Genomic DNA, 14,957 nt, shown 5'->3' on the forward strand with positions numbered 1-14,957 from the left:
AGGTAATGTAATGGAATATGGAATAGAATTGGATAGGGAATTGAATAAAATGGAATAGATTGGAATATGGAATGGAATGCAATGGTATATGGAATGGAATGAAATGAAGTGGAATGGAATGGAATGGAATCTGGAAAGGAAGAGAATATAATGGAATCTGGAATGGAATGGAATATGGAACGGAATGGAAAGGAAAGGAATGGAATGGAATGAATAATGGAATGGAATAGAATGGATTGGATTGCAATATGGAATGAAATGGAAAGGACTGGAATAGGGTACGAAATGGAATGGAATAAGGAATGGAGTGGAATAGAATGGATTGGAATATGGAATGGAATGAAATGGAACGGAATGCAATGGAATATGGAATGAAATGGAATGGAATATGGAATTGAATGGAATGGAATGGAATACAATGGAGTGGATAGCATGGAATATGGAATGGAATGGAAAAAGGAATGGAATGGAACAGAATATGGATTGAAATGGAATGGAATGGAATATGGATGGAATGGAATTTATGGAGTATGGAATGGAATGAAATGGAACACAATACGGAATGGAATGGAATATTGAATGGCAAGGAATATGGAATGGAATGGAATGGAACGGGATGGAATGGAGACCACTGGGATATAAAATGCAATGGAGTGGAATGTAATGCAATGGAATATGGAACGAAATGGAATGGAATATGGAATGGAATGGAATATGGAATGGAATGGAATGTGGAAAGCAATGGAATGGAATACGGAATAGAATGCAATATGCAATGGAATGGGGTGGAATGGAATGGAATGGAATATGGAATGGAATGAATGGGAAAGGAATGCAATGGAATGGAATGGAATATGGAATGGTATTGAATGGAATATGGAATGCAATGGTATAGAATGGAATGGAATATGGAGTGGAATGTAAAGCGGAATGGAATGGAATACGGAATGGAAAGGAACGCAATAGAATGGAATGGAGAGGAATGGGATGTAAAATGCAATGGAATGGAATGGAATGGGATGGAACTTGGAAAGGAATGGAATGGAATACGGAATGGAATGGAATACGGAATGGAATGGATTGGATTGTAATGAAATAGGGAATGGAATGTAATGGAATATATAATAGAATGAAATATGAAATGGGATGGAATGGAATGTAATGGAATGGATGGAATGGAATCGAATCAGGAAGGGAATGGAATGGAATGGAATAGGATGGTGAGGAATATGAAATGGAATATGGAGAGAAATGGAGTGGAATGCAGAGAATGGAATGGAATGGCATGGAATATGGAATGGAATGAAATATGTAACGGAATGTAATCAAATGGAACGGAATGCAGAATGTAGTAGAATGGAAAGGAATATGGAATGGAATGGAATATGGAACGGAATCCACTGGAATGGAATGGAGTGGAATATGGAACGGAATAGAATGGAATGTATTGGAATAAGGAATGGAGTTAAATGGAATGGAATGGAACGGAATATGGAATGGAATGGAATAGAATGCAGTGGAAGGGAAAAGAATATGGAATGGAATGGAGTTATGAATGGAACGGAATGGAAAGGAACGAAATGTAACGAAATATGAAATAAAATGGAATGGAAAGAAAGGGAATGCAATGGAAGGGAATGGAATATGGAATTGAATAAAATGGAAGAGAATGGAACATGGAATGGAATATGGAATGGAATGGAATAAAAAATGGAATGGAATGGAATGGAATGGAATATGGAATGGAATGTAATATGGAACGGAATGGAATGGAGTGGAATGGAATGGAATGGAAAATGCATTGGAATGCAATGGAATGGAATAGAATGTAATTGAAATGAATGGAATGTGGAATGGAATGGAATATGGAATGGAATGGAATGGAATGGAATATGAAATGGGAAAGAATGGAATGGAATGGAATATGGAATGGAATGGAATGGAATGGAATATGGAATGGCATATGGAATGGAATATGGAATGGAATGGAATAGAATAGAATGGCATATGGAATGGAATGGAATGGAAAAGAATGGAATATGGAATGGAATGGAATACGGAATGGAATGAAAAAGAATGGAATGGAATGGAAAGAAATATGAAATGAAATGAAATGGGACGGAAGCCAATGAAATGCAATGGAGAGGAATATGGAGTGGATAGGAATATGGAAAGCAATGGAATATAGAATGGAATGGATTGGAACGGAATGGAATGGAATATGCAATGGAATGCAAAGGAACAAGGAATCGAATGCAATATGGAATGGAATGGAATATGGAATGGAATAGAATGGATTTTAATATGGAATGGAATGTAATATGCAACTGAATGGAATGGAACGGAGTGGAATGGAACGGAATGGAATGGAACGGAATATGGAAGAGAATGGATTGGAATGGAATATGGGATGAAATGGAATATGGAATGGAATAGAATATGGAAAGTTAAGGAATATGGAATGGATTGGAAGGAAAAGAATGGAATGGAAAGCAATGGAATAAAAGATGGAAAGAAATGGCGTTAAATGGAAGGGAATGGAATATGGAAGAGATTCGCATGGAATGCAGAATGGAATGGAATATGGAATGCAATGGAATGGAATGCAATGTTATATAGAATGGAATGGAATGGAATATGGAATGGAATGGACTATGGAATGGGACAGAATGGACTGAAATAGAAGGGAATGGAATGGAATATGGAACGGATTGGAATGGAATGGAATGGAGTGGAATGGAATGGAATGGAATAGAATGGAATATGGAATGGGATATGCAGTGGAATGGAATGAAATGGAATAGAATGCAATTGAATGGAATGGAATATGGAAAGGAATGTAATATGGAACAGACGGAATGGAAAGGAATATGAAATGGAATAGAACGGAATGGAATGTGGAATGGAATGGAATATAGTACGGAATGGAATGGAATGGAATGAAATATGAAATGGAACACAATGGAATGGAATGGAATATTGAATGAAATGGAATCGAATGGAATATGAAATGGAAAGAAACGCAAAGGAACGGAATGGAACGTAACGAAATCTGCAATGAAACGGAATGGAACGGAAGGGAATGGAATAGAATGGAAAGGAATATGGAATGGAATGGAATATGGAAAGGAATGGAATATAGATTGGAATATAATAGAATGGAATGGAATGAGGAATGGAATGGAATGGAATATGAAGCGAAATGGAATGGAATATGGAATGGAATGAAATATGGAATGGAAAGGAACGGAATGGAAACGAATATACATTGGAATGAAATATGGAATCGAATGCAATATGAAATGGAATGGAATATGGAATGGAATGAAATATGGAATGGAAAGGAATGGAATGGAAAGGATTACAGATTGGAATGAAATACGGAATGGAATGCAATATGAAATGGAATGGAATATGGAATGGAATGGAATATGGAATGGAATGGAAGATGGAATGGAATGGAATATGGAATGGAATGGAATAAAAAATGGAATGGAATGGAATGGAATATGGAATGGAAAGGAGGGGAATATGGAAAGGAATGGAATGGAATTTGGAATGGAATGGAATAAAAAATGGAATGGAATGGAATGGAATATGGAATGGAGCGCAATATGAAATGGAATGGAATGGTTCGGAATGGAACGGAATAGGGAATGTAATGTAATATGGAACAAAAAGCAATGGAATGGAATGGAATGGAGTATGGAATGGAATATGCAGTGGAATGCAGTGAAATTGAATAGAATGCAATTGAAAGGAATGGAATGTGGAATGAAATGGAATATGGAACGGAATGCAATGGAATGGAATATGAAATGAAATAGAACGGAATGGAATGGAATATGTAACGTAATGAAATGAATGGAATCGAATAGAATGGAATATGGAATAGAATGGAAAGTGTGGAATGGAATGGAATGTGGAATGGAATGGAATAGAATGGAATGGAAAGGAAAGGAATAAGGAGTGGAATGGAATATGAAATGGAATGAAAAGGAATGGAACAGAAAGAAATATGAAATGAAATGGAATGGAAAGGAAGGGAATGGAATGTAATGGAAAGGAATATGGAATGGAATGCAATATGGAATGGAATGGACTATGTATTGGAAAGGAATGGAATTGAATGGAATATGAAATGGAATGGAATGGAATGGAATGAAATGGAGTATGGAATGGAATGAAATATGAAATGGCATGGAGTGAAATGCAATATGGATTGGAATGGAATGGAATGAAGGGAATGGAATGGACTAAAATATGGAATGGAATGGAATGGAATGAAATATGTCATTGAATGCAGTGGAAAGGAATGTGGAATGGAATGGATTATGGAATGCAATGGAATGGAATGGAATATGGAATTTAATGGAAAGGAACAAAATAAGGAATGGAATGGAATATGTACTGAAATGGAATGGAATCCAATATGGAATAGAATGGAAAATGGATTTTAATAGAATGCAATGTAATAGTATATGGAATTGAATGGAACATGGAATGGAATGGCATATGGAATGTAATGGAATATGGAATGGAACATGGAATGGAATGGAATCTAATCGAATGTGGAATGGAATGGAATGGAATAGAATAGAATGAAATGGAATATTTAATGGAATGGAATGGAATGCAATATAGAACGGAAGGGAATGGAATGGAATATAGAATGGAATGGAATGTGGAAGGGAATGAAACGGAAGGAAAAGGAATGGAATGGAAAGGAATGGAATATGGAATGGAATGTAATATGGAATGCCGTGGAATGGAATGGAATGGAATATAGAATGAACTGGAATACGGAATGGAAAGGAATATGAAATGGAATGGAATATGGAATGCAATGGAATATGAAATGGAATGGATTCCAATGGAATGCAATGGAATGTTTATGGAAAGCAATGGAATATGGAATGGAATGCAATATGGAATGGAATGGAATATGGAATTGAATAGAATGGAATGGAATATGGAATGTAATGTAATATGCAATTGAATGGAATGGAACGGAACAGAACGGAATGGAAAGGAACGGAATATGGAAGAGAATGGAATGGAATGGAGTATGGAATGGAACGGAATATAGAATAGAATGGACTATGGAAAGCTAAGGAACAGGGAATGTATTGGAATGGAAAGGAATAGAATATAAAATGGAGTGGAATGGAATTGAATGGAATGGAATGGAATATGGAAGGGAATGGCATGGAATATGGAATGCCATGGAATATGGAATGGAATGGAATGGGATGTTATATAGAATGGAAAGTAAAGGAATATGGAATGGAATGAACTATGGAATGGGATGGAATGGAAAGAAATAGAATGCAATGGAATGGAATATAGAACGGAATGAATGGAATGGAATGGAATGGAATGGAATATGGAATGGAATATGCAGTGGAATGGAATGAAAAGGAAGAGCACGTAACTGAATGGAATTGAATATGGAATGAAATGGAATACGGAACGGAATGGAATGGAATGGAATGGAATCGAATATGAAATGGAATAGAATGGAATGGAATATGGAATGGAATGGAATATGGAACGCAGTGGACTGAAATGGGATTGCATATGAAAGGGAATAGAATGGAATGGAATGGAATAAACAATAGGATGAAATGGAATGGAAGGGAATATGGAATGGTAAGAAACGGAGAGCAACGGAATGGAACGTAACGAAAAGTGAAATGAAACCACATGGAATGGAAGGAAACGGAATGGAATCGAAAGGAATATGGAATGGAATGGAATATGGATTGGAATGGAATGGAATGGAATATGGAATGGAATAGAATGGAACTGAATGGAATATGGAATGGAATGGAATGGAATTTCATGGAATGGAATATTGAGCGGAATGGAATGGAATATGGAATGGAATATGGATTGGAATGGAATGGAATGGAATATGGAATGGAATAGAATGGAACTGAATGGAATATGGAATGGAATGGAATGGAATTTCATGGAATGGAATATTGAGCGGAATGGAATGGAATATGGAATGGAATGGAAAGGAATATGGAATGGAATGGAATATGGAATGGAATGGAATATTGAATGACAAGGAATATGGAATGGAATGGAATGGAACAGGATGGAATGGAGAGCATTGGGATATAAAATGCAATGGAATGAATGGAATGCAATGCAATATGGAAAGAAATGGAATGGAAAATGGGATAGAATGGAATATGCAATGGAATGGGGTGGAATGGAATGGAATATGGAATGGAATGGACTGGAAAGGAATGCAATGGAATGGAATGGAATATGGAATGCAATTGAATGGAATATGGAATGCAATGGTATAGAATGGAATGGAATATGGAGTGGAATGTAAAGCGGAACGGAATGGAATATGGAATGGAAAGGAACGGAATAGAATGGAATGGAGAGGAATGGGATATAAAATGCAATGGAATGGAATGGAACATGGAAAGAAATGGAATGGAATACGGAATGGAATGGAATGGAATGGATTGTAATGAAATAGGGAATGGAATGTAATGGAATATATAATAGAATGAAATATGAAATGGGATGGAATGGAATGGAATGGAATGGAATGAATGGAATCGAATCGAATCAGGAACGGAACGGAATGGAATGGAATGGGATGGTGAGAAATATGAAATGGAATATGGAGAGGAATGGAGTGGAATGCAGAGAATGGAATGGAATGGCATGGAATATGGAATGGAATGAAATATGTAACGGAATGTAATGGAATGGAACGGAATGCAGAATGAAGTAGAATGGAAAGAAATATGGAATAGAATGGAATATGGAACGGAACTCAATGGAATGGAATGGAGTGGAATATGGAATGGAATAGAATGGAATGTATTGGAATAAGGAATGGAATGAATGGAATGGAATGGAATGGAATGGAATATGGAATGGAATGGAATAGAATGCAGTGGAAGGGAGTAGAATATGAAATGGAATGGAGTTATGAATGGAACGGAATGGAAAGGAATGAAATGTAACGAAATATGAAATAAAATGGAATGGAAAGAAAGGGAATGGAATGGAAGGGAATGGAATATGGAATGGAATAAAATGGAAGAGAATGGAACATGGAATGGAATATGGAATGGAATGGAATGGAATAGAATGGAATGGAAAGGAATGGATTATGGAATGAAATGGAATACAGAATGGAATGAAAAGGAATGGAATGGAATGGAATGGAATGGAAAGAAATATGAAATGAAATGGAATGGGACGGAAGCCAATGGAATGCAATGGAAAGGAATATGGAATGGAAAGGAACATGGAATGCAAAGGAATATGGAAGGGAATGGATTGGAACGGAATGGAACGGAATATGGAATGGAATGCAAAGGAACAAGGAATCGAATGCAATATGATATGGCATGGAATATGGAATGGGATAGAATGGAATGGAATATGGAATGGAATGTAATATGCAATTGAATGTAATGGAATGGAGCGGAACGGAACATAATGGAAAGGAACGGAATATGGAAGAGAATGGATTGGAATGGAATATGGAAGGAAATGGAATATGGAATGGAATAGAATATGGAAAGTTAAGGAATATGGAATGGATTAGAATGGAATGGAAAGGAATGGAATATAAAATGGAATGGAATGGAATTAAATGGAAGGGAATGGAATATGGAAGGGAATGGCATGGAATACAGAATGGAATGGAATATGGAATGCAATGGAATGGAATGCAATGTTATATAGAATGGAATGTAATGGAATATGGAATGGAATGGACAATGGAATGGGACAGAATGGACTGAAATAAAATGGAATGGAATGGAATATGGAACGGATTGCAATGGACTGGAATGGAATGGAATGGAACGAAATGGAATAGAATGGAATATGGAATGGGATATGCAGTGGAATGGAATGAAATGCAATAGAATGCAATTGAATGGAATGGAATATGGAATGGAGTGGAATGGAATGGAATGGATATGCATGGAAAATGGAGCGAAATGGAATGGATTATGGAATGGAATGAAATATGTAATGGAAAGGAATGGAATGGAAAGGAACATAGATTGGAATGAAATACGGAATGGAATGCAATATGAAAAGGAATGGAATATGGAATGGAATGGAAGATGGAATGGAATGGAAGATGGAATGGAATGGAATATGGAATGAAAAGGAGGGGAATAAGGAAAGGAATGGAATGGAATTTGGAATGAAATGGAATAAAAAATGGAATGGAATGGAATGGAAAGGAATGGAATGGAATATGGAATGGAAAGCAACGTGGAATGGAATGGAATGGTTCGGAATGGAACGGAATAAGGAATGTAATGTAATATGGAACGGAACGGAATGGAATATGAAATGCAATAGAATGGAATGGAATATGGAATGGAATGGAATGTAGTACAGAATGAATGGAATATTAAATGGAATACAATGGAATGGAATGGAATATTGAATTGAATGAAATGGAATCGAATGGAATATGGAATGGAAAGAAACGGAAAGGAACAGAATGGAACGTAATGGAATCTGATATGAAATGGAATGGAACGGAAGGGAATGGAATACAAAGGAAAGGAATATGGAATGGAATGGAATATAGAAAGGAATGGAATATGGAATGGAATATAATAGAATGGAATGGAATATGGAATGGAGTGGAATGGAATGGAATGGAATGGAATATGGAGCGAAATGGAATGGAATATGGAATGGAATGAAATATGGAGTGGAAAGCAATGGAATGGAAAGGAATATAGATTGGAATGAAATACGGAATGTAATGCAATATGAAATGGAATGGAATATTCAATGGAATGGAATATGGAATGGAATGGAAGATGGAATGTAATGGAATATGTAAGGGAAAGGAGGGGAATATGGAGAGGAATGGAATGGATTTTGGAATGAAATGGAATAAAAAATGGAATGGAATGGAATGGAATGGAATGGAATGGAATATGGAATGGAATGCAATATTGAATGGAATGGAATGGTTCGGAGTGGAACGGAATATGGAATGGAATGTAATATGGAACAAAAAGGAATGGAATGGAATGGAATGGAGTATGGAACAGAATGAAATATGGAATGGCATGGTATGGAATGGAATGAATGGAATAAAAAATGGAATGGAATAGAATGCAATGGAATGGAACGGAATGGAATGAAGTATGTCATTGAATGCAGTGGAATGTAATATGGAATGAAATGGATTATGGAATGCAATGGATTGGAATGCAAAATGGAATTTAATGGAAAGGAACGAAATAAGGAATGGAATGGAATATGTAATGGAATGGAATGGAATCCAATATGGAATAGAATGGAAAGAGGAATGTAATAGAATGCAATGGAATCGTATATGGAATTGAATGGAATAAGGAATGGAATGGCATATGGAATGCAATGGAATATGGAATAGAACATGGAATGGAATGGAATCTAATCGAATGTGAAATGGAATGGAATGGTATAGAATAGAATGAAATGGAATATTTAATGGAATGAAATGGAATGCCATATAGAACGGAATGGAATGGAATGGAATATAGAATGGAATGGAATGTGGCAGGGAATGAAACGGAAGTAAATTGAATGGAATGGAAAGGAATGGAATATGGAATGGAATGTAATATGGAATGCCGCGGAATGGAATGGAATGGAATATAGAATGAACTGGAATACGGAATGGAAAGGAATATGAAATGGAATGGAATATGGAATGCAATGGAATGTGAAATGGAATGGATTCGAACGGAATGGAATGGAATGTGTAATGGAAGGTAATGGAATATGGAATGGAATGCAATATGGAATGGAATCGAATAGAATAAAATGGAATATGGACTGTAATGTAATATGCAATTCAATGGAATGGAACAGAATGGAAAGGAACGGAATATGGAAGAGAATAGAATGGAATGGAGTATGGAATGGAACGGAATATAAAATAGAATGGAATATGAAAAGCTAAGGAATACGGAATATATTGGAATGGAAAGAATTTAATGGAAAGGAATAGAATATAAAATGGAGTGGAATGGAATTGAATGGAATGGAATGGCATGGAATATGGAATGCCATGGAATATGGAATGGAATGGAATGGAATGGAATGGAATGGGATGTTATATAGAATGGAAAGTAAAGGAATATGGAATGGAATGAACTATGGAACAGGATGGAATGTAATGAAATAGAATGCAATGGAATGGAATATAGCGCGGAATGAATGGAATGGAACGGAATGAAATTGAATATGGAATGGAAAATGCAGTGGAATGGAATGAAATGTAAGAGCACGCGACTGAATGGAATTGAGTATGGAATGAAATGGAATATGGAACGGAATGGAATGGAATGGAAGGGAACGGAATGGAATGGAATATAGGCCAGTTCAAAGTTACCTCCCTTGTTTCCTGAACACCGCTGTTATCTCGTTCTTTTTTCAAGATGCCCAGATTTCATATTGTTAAAGCACATATGTTCTACAAACAATTTGTGCAGTTAAGACAATCATCACAGGGTCCTGAGGTGACATATATCCTCCTCAGCTTACAAAGAAAATGGTGCGATTAAGAGATTAAAGACAGACATAAGAAATTACAAAAGTATACATTTTGGAGAAGTAATAAAATGTCCATGAAATCTTCATATTTTATGTTTTTCTGTTGTGGCTCCAGTCAGTCCCTCTGTTCAAGGTCCCTGACTTCCTGCAGCATTTTCTCTCCCTTTCCCTCTATATAAATGTGCCATGGCAATAAAGGCTTGTTCGTTCTCTCGATTTTGGCGCAGGATTCTTCGACTGGTCCAGCACACTAAAAACAAACCGATTAAACAGAGACACATAATTCCAAAGTTTATTGCAGTAGAATTTCCAATAGACTTAATCCAAGTCGTGGGGTTTAATCCATAAAGATTTTTTGCCACGTGATCTAACGCTTCAGCTCCAGGCACAATATTTAAGTGACTTTGAGAGGCTTCAAAAATTTGTTGTTTTAATTTAGAAATGTCTAAAGTGAGATTATCTTCTCTTCCCTGTAAATGGCGTCTAACCATGTCCCAGTGATATTTAGACTCATGATAAATTTGGGGTGTAATACAAAAATCTGAAGTATTCGAGTCACACTGTAACTGGAAACGATGTTCCAAGCTCATGAGTCTATCTCCCATCCAAATGACAGTTTGTCTAAGATCATTAATTTGATTTGCCAATTTTTGATGGATACCAGATTGTGAATTCCACAACCTTGTGGAATTCTTTTGCCAATTGTCAACAAAGCTTACTGTCTGAACAGAAGAGTGCAATGTGACTCCTGCCACAGCGGCTGTAGATGTGACTGCAATAAATCCCATAATCACGGCAATTAAAGTAAAAATGAATCTTTTGGATCTATTTAAAATGCCTTTTAATACTTCAGTTAAAATATGGATGGATGGCGAGGCCTCCCATGGTCGATCCATGTACACAGGGATCCACTCCACACACCTTCTCTTGCTCTCACTAGCAGAATACGGTGCTGCCAATCAAAAGTCGAATCAATGCAAGTAAACAATCTGCAATTTTCACACGTTATAGTTTGGGAGTCTGGTTTAATAACTATATTTCTTATGACTAACATATAAGGGGGCTTTACACAACTGTGTAAAGGAACTGTTAGACTGGAATTTAGGTTGATAGAGTAAAATGTCTTATAATCTCTTGTGTCTGTAGTTTGGTTTCCAGACCAAATTCTAAGGTGGTATGAAGCCATGGTAAGCCTCCATAATTCTGGATGTTCAGGACCAAAAACAGGACTTATTATTTTTGGTCTTGGAGTAGAGATTCCCTTTTCTCCCCATTTCCAAGGGTAGAAAGACTGTAAATTTTTGTGTCTATGTTTGTCTACATTTTCTGTTAAGTCACTGTCAAGAGTTGGACTCACTAGTGCACTGGGACAGAATTGAGTTTGTCCTGTGCAATCGTGGTAGAATTGACCTCGAGGTGCCCAATCTATAACAGTTCCAAATGTATTGTTTTGTAAAATCACGGCACTATCGGCCACACATCCTTCCCAAACGAAATCTCTTGTTTCTATGGAAATCTCCTTGGGGCAAGGTTTTCCTTTTGGCCTAAATTTTAATGATCTTTGATAAGAGAAGTCTTCTAAAAAGTTTACCTGCGGTTTGAGTGACATTCCGCTTACCCTGTGATAAGTAAATTTACAGGTGGGATGGAGAGTAGGTACTTCTACCAACCAATTTTGGATAGCAGGCATGAACCATCCTGATGGCTGGAGCCTCGGAGCCCCACCACCCAAGCACTGCCACGGAGGGCTCCTGTTTGCCCGGCCTCAGGGCGTGGTTCCTATGACAACCGTGGGAACCACTGTGACGCCAGCACCCGCTCGCCGCGAGCTCCCGCCCGCCACTCGCGCATGCACAGTGGCTGGGCCGCCCCGCGCTCCGCTGCCAGCAGTCAGGCTGTGTCCCCTTTAAAGGACGGCGGCCGCTGGGCGCCAGGGGCTCTCCTGCTGCAGCCTTGGCAGCGGCTGCAACTGGGGTCCTGAAGGCGGCCACGTGGGAGAGGCGACCGCGGGCGGCGTCCCACGATCAAACCCCCAGGAGTCCCGACTTGAGAATATCGTTGAGCCCACTTCCACCAGGGGAGGGGGAGCTACCTGGCGCCAGCTGGGGTCATCTCATGACCCCCCATCGCATCCGATTCTGGACCCCTACGGGGGAGAATGGTTTGGCTGAGCACATCACATCGACTGAGGCAGGCAGGGCCTGGCTGCAGCCCAGAACGATCCCATGAGTCTCAAGACGTGGAGTCAGCTGAAATGTCACTGCGCCGTGAGCCCTCTGCCTGCCTCCTTTCAAAGAGCGGTGACCTGCCGCGCTTCTCAAGGGCCTGGGGCTCCTTCAAGCTGATCCTGCTTTCCAGGACACCTGTCAACAGGTCCAGGGGCGAATCCGAGGTGGAGCCAATGCGTGGCACTGGCGCACCCCGGAAGAGATGATGTAAACATGTGTCCCTGAGGGCACACGGGCCGATTGTCAAAGTAACAACGTTGTGCTGGCATGTGCCCTGTGGAAAAGGGGCACAGGTGACCTTTCAGGGAATGCCAGGGAAACTGAAAGAACGTCTGGGATCTAGCAGCGGACCAAAAGGCTCATGGGGTCAGTCCACCCAGGAGCAGAGGGGGTCTCGTCCTCAGGAACGAGAATGGGTGTGCGGAGGAAATGCGACAGCACCTCTTCCAGAAGACAAGGACCTGTCTTTCAAAGGATGAGGGAGGCAGAGGGCTCAGAAGACTCAGTGAACTTTCAGTTGACAGCACGCATTGAGGCCCATGGGATGATAGCGGGCTGCAGCGAGATCCTGCCTGCCTCAGTCGATGTGCTCAGCCCATCCATTCTCCCCCTTAGGGGTCCTGAATCGGGTCTGAAGCAGAGTCCTGAGACCCCACCAGGCGTCCTGAAGCCCGCGCAACCCCGGACGAAATGGGTTCAAACCGAAGCAGGTTTGGAGAGAAAAACAAGCAGGACAGGGATCACCAGGAAGTGTGCACCTGATGGACTGGGAAGTCATCCTTTTGGAAGACATACAGCCAGAACAAGAAGCATCCAGGCCCCGGAAAAACAGGGGATACACAGCCAGAGGGAGGATGGAGCAGAGGCCAGAGCCCAGGTGGGGTACAGCACCATGCCACCGGCACGGGCTTTAAGGGGAAGGGTGCCAAAAGGGTGACTTGTGCAGTGAGGCCAGCGTTGCAGGGACTGGGATTGTGGTCATCTCCCATTCGCGGCTTCTTCATTCAGCCTGTGTCTTGGTGTGGCTTGTTTTCTCAGAGAAGAGCCTAGAAAAGCTCCAAGCCTCTTCTGTGATGTGGGCCTGCTCCTCTCCTGCAGGACAATGAGCTCCCGTGCGGCTTTTGTCCGTGGCTGCAGTGTGTTCGTCTTGCTCAACGAAAACAGGCGGCAAGGGCTGGGGATGAGGTTGCAACTACTCCGGGAGCCAGGCATCTTCTCACGGAGTCGAGGCCTTCACAAATCCAAAGTGGAACCGCCGCAAAAACGGTTGACAAGCGGACACATGACCCAGGCACAGACGCGGAGGGAGGCTCACCAAAGACAGGCCGACATGCAGGAAATCGCTTTTAGGCGCAAAGGGCACTTTCCTACACACACACACACACACACACACACACAGTATTATGACTAATAAATTTGTTTACCAATCTAGAAGAATTAATGATTATAAAAAAATTTTGTTTATGTGTGTATGCAATTATTCCAAAATCAAAGTGAAGAAAATCCATGTAGAATAGTATCAATAAAAATATACAGAAATGAGGCTGGGCACAGTGGATCACTCATGTAATCCCTGCTCCCAGCACTTTGAGAGGCCAGTGTGGGCAGATCACCTGAGGTCAGGAGTTCGATACCACCCTGGCCACCATGGTGAAACCTGGTCTCTACTACAAATTCAAAAATTGGGCTGGATGTGGTGGTGCATGCCTGTGGTCCCAGCTACTCAGGAGGATGAGGCTGGAGAATTGCTTGAACCCGGAGTCAGAGGTTGCAGTGAGCCAAGATTGTACCACTGCACTCCAGCCTGCATGACACAGTGAGACTCCATCTCAAAAAATATATATATATATACACACACACACACATATATATGCACATCCATGTATATATATGAATGAATTTAACAAAAGTGTAACATTTGTACAGAGAACACTGGAAAATATCATGAATGAAATTATATTTCATTTAAATACATTGAAAGACATCCCAGATTTATGGATCAGAACACTTAATATTGTCAAGGTAGTCGTATCTTTGGAATTGATGTAGAGTCATTGTGACCCTATCAGTTTCAGCTGGCTTTACGACAGAAATTGACATGTGGATCCTAAAATATATACAGCTATGCAATGGAGTCAGAATCGCCAAAAGAAATGAACAAAA

At 39.6% G+C, this 14,957-nt stretch overlaps 1 long non-coding RNA gene across 1 annotated transcript; it reads left to right on the forward strand.

Moving 5' to 3' along the window:
- The first annotated feature begins 11,505 nt into the window (after positions 1 to 11,505).
- On the forward strand, positions 11,506 to 14,957 carry LOC117083064. The gene is made up of 3 exons (XR_004436918.1): positions 11,506 to 11,515; positions 13,183 to 13,185; positions 14,821 to 14,957. It is a non-coding gene; the product is annotated as an uncharacterized LOC117083064 (long non-coding RNA).

This window comes from Trachypithecus francoisi, unplaced genomic scaffold, assembly GCF_009764315.1.
Source record: "Trachypithecus francoisi isolate TF-2019V2 unplaced genomic scaffold, Tfra_2.0 Contig00285, whole genome shotgun sequence".
NCBI classification, from domain to species: domain Eukaryota; kingdom Metazoa; phylum Chordata; class Mammalia; order Primates; family Cercopithecidae; genus Trachypithecus; species Trachypithecus francoisi.